Source organism: Pan paniscus, chromosome 6 (assembly GCF_029289425.2).
Source record: "Pan paniscus chromosome 6, NHGRI_mPanPan1-v2.0_pri, whole genome shotgun sequence".
NCBI classification, from domain to species: domain Eukaryota; kingdom Metazoa; phylum Chordata; class Mammalia; order Primates; family Hominidae; genus Pan; species Pan paniscus.
Window position 1 is genome coordinate 116,872,207 of NC_073255.2, and position 8,856 is coordinate 116,881,062.

Below are 8,856 nucleotides of genomic sequence, written 5' to 3' on the forward strand. Positions count from 1 at the left end.
AGGCCAGGAGCTTGAGACCAGCCTGGGCAACATAGTGAGACCTCATCTCTACCAAAAATATAAAAATTAGCTGGGTGTGTTGGTGTGTGCTTGTAGTCACAGCTACATGGAAGGCTGAGCAAGGAGGATCACTTGACCGCAGAAGTTGGAGGCTGCAGTGAGCTATGATTGTAGCACTGTACTCCAGCCTGGATGGGAGAGCATCTCAAAAAAAAATGAAAAATTAAAAATACAATATAGTATGTCTTTTATTCCATAAGCTTGGAATGTCTTTTTTTTTTTTTTTTTTTTTTTTTTTTTTTGAGACAGAGTCTTGCTCTGTCACCCAGGCTGGGCTGCAGTGGCAGGATCTCCGCTCACTCTAAGCTCCACCCCCTGGGTTCACGCCTCAGCCTCCCGAGTAGCTGGGACTACAGGTGCCCGCCACCACGCCTGGCTAACTTTTTGTATTTTTAGTAGAGATGGGGTTTCACCGTGTTAGCCAGGATGGTCTTGATCTCCTGACCTCGTGATCCGCCCACCTTGGCCTCCCAAAGTGCTGGGATTACAGGCATGAGCCACCACGCCCGGCCCGTCTTCTATAATTTCTTTAATGAATGATTTACAGTTTTCAGTATGCAAGTATTTGACTTTGTTGGTTAAGTGTGTTCCTGTTTATTCTTTTTAATGCCGCTGTAAATGGAATTGTTTTCTTAAGTTCCTCTTTGGATTATTTATTGTTAGTGTATAGAAACACAGCTGATTTTTGTATGTTGATTTTTGTATCCTACAATTTTGCTAAATATGTTTATTCTAATAGTTTGTTTTCGTTAGACTTTTCTATAATCATGTCATCTGTAAACAGATAATTTTACCTCTTCCTTTTCAATTTGGATTTTTTTTCCCCATTTGCCTAATTGTTCTGGCTGGAATTTCCACTTCTGTGTTGAGTACAAGTGGCAAAAAACGGTCACCTTTGTCTCATTCCTTATCTTAGAGGAAGCCCTGTCAGTCTTTCACCATTGAGTATGATCTTAGCTCTGGGTTTTGCATAATGGCCTTTATTATGTTGAGGTGTTTTCCTTCTATTCCTAGTTTGCTGGAAGAAGCTATTATCTGAAAAGGTGATACATCTTGTCAAATGCTTTTCTGTATCAGTTAAAATGATTTTGTGGTTTTTCCTCTTTATCCTGTTCATTTGTTGAATTATCCTTGCACATCCCAGGAATAAATCCCAATTTATCATGGTATATAGTCCTTTTAATATGCTGTTGGATTTGGTTTGCTAGTATTTTGTTGAAAATCTTTGCATCAGTATTCATAGGGGCCATTAGTTTGTAGTTTTCTCCTGGTGCCTGGCTTTGGTATCAGGGTAATATTCAAGGTCATGTTATAAAGCCTTGATCCTACATCCTAGCTCTGCTCTCAACAAAGTCATCCTGCCTCTTGAGAGCATAGACATGGAAAAAAATCGGCACACACAAAAAATATGTATACATATATATCTGTATATGATCATCAGGTAAAAATCAGAAGACAAGGATGCTATGGCTTCCTCAGGGAGCTGCAGTGCTTATGGTGGTGGAAGGGAAGATGAAAGAACAAACGAGAGATTTTCAAAAGAGCATGTTTTAAAAAAGTCATTGGCCGGGTGCGGTGGCCCATGCCTGTAATCCCAGCACTTTTGGAGGCCAAGGCGGGCAGATCACCTGAGGTCAGGAGTTCGAGACCGGCCTGGCCAACCATGGTGAAACTCCCTCTTTACTAAAAATACAAAAATTAGCCAAGCGTCGTGGCAGGCGCCTGTAGTCCCAGCTACTCGGGAGGCTGAGGCAGGAGAATCGATTGAACCCGGGAGGCAGAGGTTGCAGTGAGCCGAGACCATGTCATTTGCACTCCAGCCTGGGCGACAAGAGCAAAACCCTGTCTCAAAAAAAAAGAAAAGTGATCAAGGTAGTAGACACGGTAGATGTGGGCACACAGATAGGCTTACCAACTTGTTTAAAGCCCCAGCTACCTAGTGATGACACTGAGATCAAAACCTGAAAATACTCCGACTTTTGACAGTAGAAAATGCCCCAACAAGCCAGACACACCTTCCCTAACCTAGAGTGCTGCATCCTCTCACAGACATCAGAGCGCAGGACTGTGTCTGCTGGCTAAGCTTACAGACACACACTGCATTCTAGTGACTGTGCCAGGGTGAGAAATAAAAAAAGATATAAGAGTGACATCCAGCAAGGGGACAGAAGAGGAAGGAATCTCTCTCCGCACCGAGACAAAAATTGGAGTGGCAGAATCTGTCTGAGGTAACCGTTTTGGAACTCTGGAGTCTAATTTGGATGCTTGCAACTTCCAAGGAAAATCTTGGCTAGTAAGTTGCAGTTAATTTCGGTCAATTTCAGCCTTTAGGATATTAGCCTCTCCCCATCCTGAGTCTTGTGGTAGGCAGCCATGCCCGTGTTCCTGGCATGACTTCCTGGAGCCAGGGTGAAAAGTAAGGATCTGGCCTCCACGTATCAAGGTTCAGTGTTTTGATTGCAGAAGTGCAAACATAGAGGTGGGTAGCCATTGTTGCATTCCCCACTGGCTGAAGTGGCTTCCAGAGGATTTAAGGGAACAGCCTGAGCTATTGTTTTTCTTCTTACCTGTTTTTCCATTTGGGGAGCCAGACTTAAGGATGAGGATATTGAAAAGCACGTGTGCGGACAACTTACTTGGGCCTCCTGCCAACAGCCAGTAAGATGCCAGATCCCTCCGTCACAAAGTCACATGAAAATGAATTCTGCCAACAACCTGGAGGAGCCTGCAAGAAGATTCTCCCTGGTTGAGCCGAGAGATGAGAATACAGTCTGGCTGACACCTTGATCGCAGCCTTGTGAGTCCCTGAGCAGAGAAATCAACTGTGAAATAAATGTGTATACAGGGCAATTTAGAAAGCCACTCCACATACCTAGAGAAATATGCAGGCTCAGAAGAGACCTGGGAAGACTTTAAGCTTTCACCTCAAGCTGATCCTGAGATACCCTCAACAGTTGGTGTGGGGAGACAAGAGTAAATGCTTGGGGGGGAAAAAAGGAGAATCTGATTTCCAGAGTTATAAGATTCAAATGTCCAGTTTTGAACAAGAAACAATCACAAGACCCTCAAAGAAATAGAAAAGTATGGCACGTTCAAAGAAACAAATCAACAGAAACCATCACTGAGGAAGTGCTGACAGCAGACTTACTAGACAGTAACTTTAAAACAACTGTTTGAAAGATGCTGAAGGAGCTAAAGGAAAACAAAGACAGGAGAACAGTATATGAACAAAATGAGAATATCAATAAATAGAAATTTTATAAAGGAAGCAAATTCTGGAACTAAAAAGTACAATAACTGAAATGAAAAATTCCCTAAAGGGTTCAAAATATTTAAGCAGGTAGAAGAACCACTCAATGAGCTTGAAGATAGGGCAATTGAAACTGTTGAATCTGGGGAATCAAAAGAAAAAAAATGAAGAAAGTAAATGAAAACCTAAGGAACCTACCTATGGAACGCCATAAATGAGACCAGAAGTAGAGAGGCAAGGGCAGAAAGTATATTTAAAGAAAGTTCAACAGAAAACTGCTCATATTTGATTTAAAAAAAAATGTATCTACAAACCCAATTAGCATAACAAACTCTGGATAGGATAAGCTCAAGGAAACACACACCAAGACACTTCATTGAAGACAAAAGAAAACCTTGAAAGCAGCAAGAGAGAAGTAATTTATCACATACAAGAGATTCTCAAGATTATCAGCATATTTTTCATCAGAAACTTTGGGAATCAGAAGAGAATGGGCTCATATATGAAAACTGCTGAAAGAAAGAAAACCTGTTAGAATTCTATATCTAACAACTGTCCTTTAGAAATGAGGAAGAAATTAATACTTTCCCAGATAAAAGCTGAGGGAGTTCATTATCATTCTTTGCAAGAAATGCTAGAAGGAGTCTTTCAGGTTGAAACGCTGAACACTATAAACTTCTTTAAAAGAACACTAAGCATCTTACAACTTGAAGTTGTAAGAAGAAATAGAGATCTCCAGTAAAGGTAAATACATGGACAGTTATAAAATCTAGTATATTCTAATGATGGTTTGTAACTCTTTTTATTTTCTACATGATTAAAAAGACAGATCCATTAACAACTGCTAATATTGGGTGCACAACGTATAAAGATGTAATTTGTGATGTCAGTAACAGTAAGGGAGACAGAGCAGTACAGGAGCAGAGTTCTGTATGTTATTCAAATTAGGTTGATATAAATTCAATTTAGGTAGTTGTAATGTTAGGATGTCAAGTGTAATCCCCGTGTCACTATAAAAAATGAACTAAACACAAAAGGCAGTAATGGAGGAAATGAGGAACCAAAAAAAAAAAAAAAGTTTAAATGGCAGAAGTAAGTCCCTTCTTATCAGTAACTACTTTAAATGTAAAATGGATTGAATTCTCCAATCAAGAGAGATTGGAGATGGCAGACCAGGAAGCTCCAGGCCCACATTTGCCCAAGGAAACATTGAGGGGAAAAAAAAAAAACTAGGCACTCACTAGGAGCTCTGGGAACCAGCCAAAGGTCTATAGCAACCAGCTGAACACCCAATCAAGAAAAAGCCACATTCAAAATAGTTTTTATGTCATTTTTATTTGCCCTTCCCCCATTCCTCCCTGGCACAACTGGGTGTTTGGGAGGAAGCAGCCCAATTTCCAGTGTCTTCCCTTGCACCGGAGGGAGCAGAGCAGAACTGATTTGCAGTGTTCTGCCCTGTCTTTGGGCTGCCTGAAGGACTGGTTTCTATGTCATCTGACTCAGAGGTGAAACAGGGAAGGTGGCATAGTTCAGATCTCAGGCTGGCAAGAGCCATGGAAGGCAGTGGCAGGTACGACATGTAAAATCTGCCAGGGGGACCACAGTGGATACCTGGGGCAAGAGATTATGGGCAGAAAATATAAGAGAACATCTTATTCCTAAGAAGCAGCTGGGTTAAGACCCTTTGAAAAATTAAGCCTTTTTTTTTTTTTTTTGAGACGGAGTCTCGCTCTTTTGCCTAGGCTGGAGTGCAGTGGCGCGATCTTGGCTCACTGCAAGCTCCACCTCCCGGGTTCGTGCCATTCTCCTGCCTCAGCCTCCAGAGTAGCTGGGACTACAGGCGCCCGCCACCACACCCAGTTAATTTTTTGTATTTTTAGTAGAGACGGGGTTTCACTGTGTTAGCCAGGATGGTCTCGATCTCCTGACCTCGTGATCTGCCTGCCTCGGCCTCCCAAAGTGCTGGGATTACAGGCGTGAGCCACCGCGCCTGGCTAAAAATTAAGACTTTGAAAAGCAGCCATGTATATGGTATAAACCAAAGAAAAACAGAGGCCCCTAAAAGACCTGAGGTGACCTTAAGCTGTCGCCTCAGGCTGATAGCAAGTATTACGATATACCCTCTGAATTAGTGAAGCTTTTCCCCACCACTCTTCAAAGACTGGAAGAGATGACTGCTTTTGCGAATGCCCAGTTTAAAAAAAAAAAAATCACAAGGAATACAAAGAAACAGGAAAACATGTCCCATTCAAAGGAACAAAATATATCTCTAGAAACCATCCCTGAAGAAACAAAGGCATCAGACTTGTTAGAAAAGACTTTAAAACAGTTGTCTTGAATATGCTCAGAGATCTATGGGAGAACACAACAAAGGCCTAAAGGAGATCAGGATAGTGATGTATGAACAAAATGAGAATATCAACCAAAAATAGAAATTATCTAAAAGAACCAAATTCTGGCACTGAAAAATACAATAAATGAAGTATTCAATACAGTGGTTCAACACCAGACTCAGGCAAAAGAAAGAATCAGAGACCTTAGAAAACTGATCATTTGAAATCACTGAACTGAACAAGCAAAGAGAAAAAATGAAGAGAGCTCAAGGGATTTATGGAACACATCAAGGTGTCCGATTTAGGACAGGTCCAATTTAGGAAATTCCAGAAAGAGAAGAAAGGAAGAGGACAGAGCTTATTTGAAAAAATAATGGACAAAACTTTCCCAAATTGGAAGAAAGAAATGGACATACAAATTTAAGAAGCTCGACAAATTTCAACTAGGATAAACCCGGAGAGGCTCACAGCAAAGGCGAAGGGTGAAATAGCTCCACTATAATAGTAGAAAGCTTCAGTCCCCCACTTTTTTTTTTTTTTTTTTTTTTTTGAGATAGAGTCTTGCTCTGTCACCCAGGCTGGAGTGCAGTGGTGCAATCTTGGCTCACTACAACCTCTGCCTCCCAGGTTCAACTGATTCTCCTGCCTCAGCCTCCAGGGTAGCTGGGATTGCAGGCATGTGCCACCATACTTGGCTAATTTTTGTATTTTTATTACAGACGGGGTTTCGCTGGTCTCAAACTCCTGACCTCAAGTGAACGCCTGCCTCAGCCTCCCAAAGTGCTGGGATTACAGGCATGAGCCGCGCCCAATACCCCACTTTCAATAAATTATTAATAGAACAACTAGACAGAGGATCAATAAGGAAATATAGGACTTGAACAACACTGTAGACCAACTGGACCTAACATACATACACAAACACTCCACTCAACAGCAGAGTACACATTCTTCTCAAATACACATGGAACATTCATTCTCCAGAATAGACTGTCTCCAGAGAGGTCATAAAACAAGTCTCAATAAATTTAAGAAGACTGAAGTCACACAAAGTATTTTCTCTGACCACAACAGAATGAAGCTAAAAATCAGTAACAGAAGGAAACTGGGAAATTCATAAATATGTGGAAATGAAACAAGATGCTTTCAAACAACCAGTGGGTCAAAGAATAAATCACAAGGGAAATTAGAAAATATCTTGAGACAAATGAAAACACAACATACCAAAACTTATGGAATGCAGCGAAAGCAGTGCTAAGAAGGATTATTCACCATGACCAAGGAAACTTATGGCTGTAAATCTTTATATTAAAAAGAAGGTTAAAATGAACAACCTACATTATACCTGAAGGAATTAGGAAAAAAAGAACAAACTAAACCCAAAGCTAACAGAAGTAAGAAAATAAATACTATAGCAGAGGAAATAAAAGATAGACAAATGACAAAAATCAGTGAAGCTAAGAGTTGGTTCTTCAAAAAGATCAACAAGATTGACAAAACTTTAGATGATTAAGAAGGAAGAATCAGCTAAAAGAAAAGAGGGGACATTATTACCAATGTTACAGAAATATAAAGGATCGTAGAGTATCATGAACAACTGTATGCCAACAAATTGAATAACCTAGATGAAATGGATTCCTAGAACTCTACAACCTACCAAGACCGAATCATAAAGAAACAAAATCTGAATAGACTGATAACTAGTAAGAAGATTGAATCAAAAATCTAAAACGTCCCAACAAAGAAAAGCTCAAGACCAGATGGCTTCACTGGTGAATTCTAGCAAACATTTAAAGCAGAATTAATGCCAGTCTTTCTCAAACTCTTCCAAATAGTTGAAAAGGAAAGAATGCTTCCTAACTTATTCTATGAGACTAGCATTACGGTGATTTTTGAAAGCCAGACAAAAACACTACAAGAAAACTATAGACCAATATCTGTTATGAATATAGATGTAAAAATCCTCAACAAAATATTAGCAAATTGAATCCAACAGCATTTTTTTTTTTTGGAGACGGAGTCTTGATCTGTCACCCAGGCTGGAGTACAATGCCGCAGTCTTGGCTCACTGCAACCTCCACCTCCCAGGTTTAAGCGATTCTCCTGCCTTAGCCTCCTGAGTAGGTGGGACTACAGTCGTGTGCCACCACACCAGGCTAATTTTTGTATTTTTAGTACAGATAAGGTTTCACTGTGTTGGCCAGGCTGGTCTCGAACTCCTGACCTCGTGATCCACCCACCTCGGCCTCCCAAAGTGGTGGGGTTACAGGCATGAGCCACAACGCCCGGCCCCAAGACCATATTAAAAGAATTATTCACCACAACCAAGTGGAATTTATCCCAGGAAGGGAAAGGTGGCCCAACATAAGAAAAATCAATCAATGTAACACATCACATTAATAGAACACAGGGGAAAAAACATGTACATCTCAACTGATACAGAAGGGCATTTTACTTATAAACATTCCCTCTGAGATCAGGAACAAGAAAAAAATTCCCACTTTTACCACAGCTATTCAACATTGTACTGGAAAGTATAAGCCAGAGCTAATAGATAAAAAATAAAAGGCATCCAAGTTGGAAGGAAAAGGTAAAGCTATCTCCTACAGATAGAAAATTGCAAAGAATTCACAAGAAAGCCACTAGAGCCAGGAAACGAATTTTTGCAGTTTTAGGGTACAAGATTGACACACAAATGCAGTTACGTTTCTATATACTAGCAATGAATGTCCACAAAAGAGCTTAAGAAAGCAATTATGTTTATAATAGCATCTAAAAGAATAAAGCTAACCATGCAGGTGCAAGACTTGCCAGTTGTCTGCCGAAAACAAAATATTGTATAAAGAAGTTAAAGAAAACTTAAGTAAATTGAAAAGACATCCCATGTTCATAGATTGGAAGACTTAACTTTGTTAAGATGTCAGTAATGCCAGGTGCAGTGGCTCATGCCTGTAATCCCAGCACTTTGGAAGGTGGAGGTGGGTGGAGGAGTTTGAGACCAGCCTGGGCAACATGGTAAAACCTCATCTCTACTGAAAATACAAAAATTAGCCGGGCATGGTGGCGCATTCCTGTAGTCCCAGCTACTCGGGAGGCTGAGGTGGGAGAATCGCTTGAACCCGGGAGGCGAAGGTTGCAGTGAGCCAAGATTGTGTCACTGCACTCTAACCTGGGTGACAGAGTGAGACTCTGTCTTTTTTTTTAAAAAAAAAA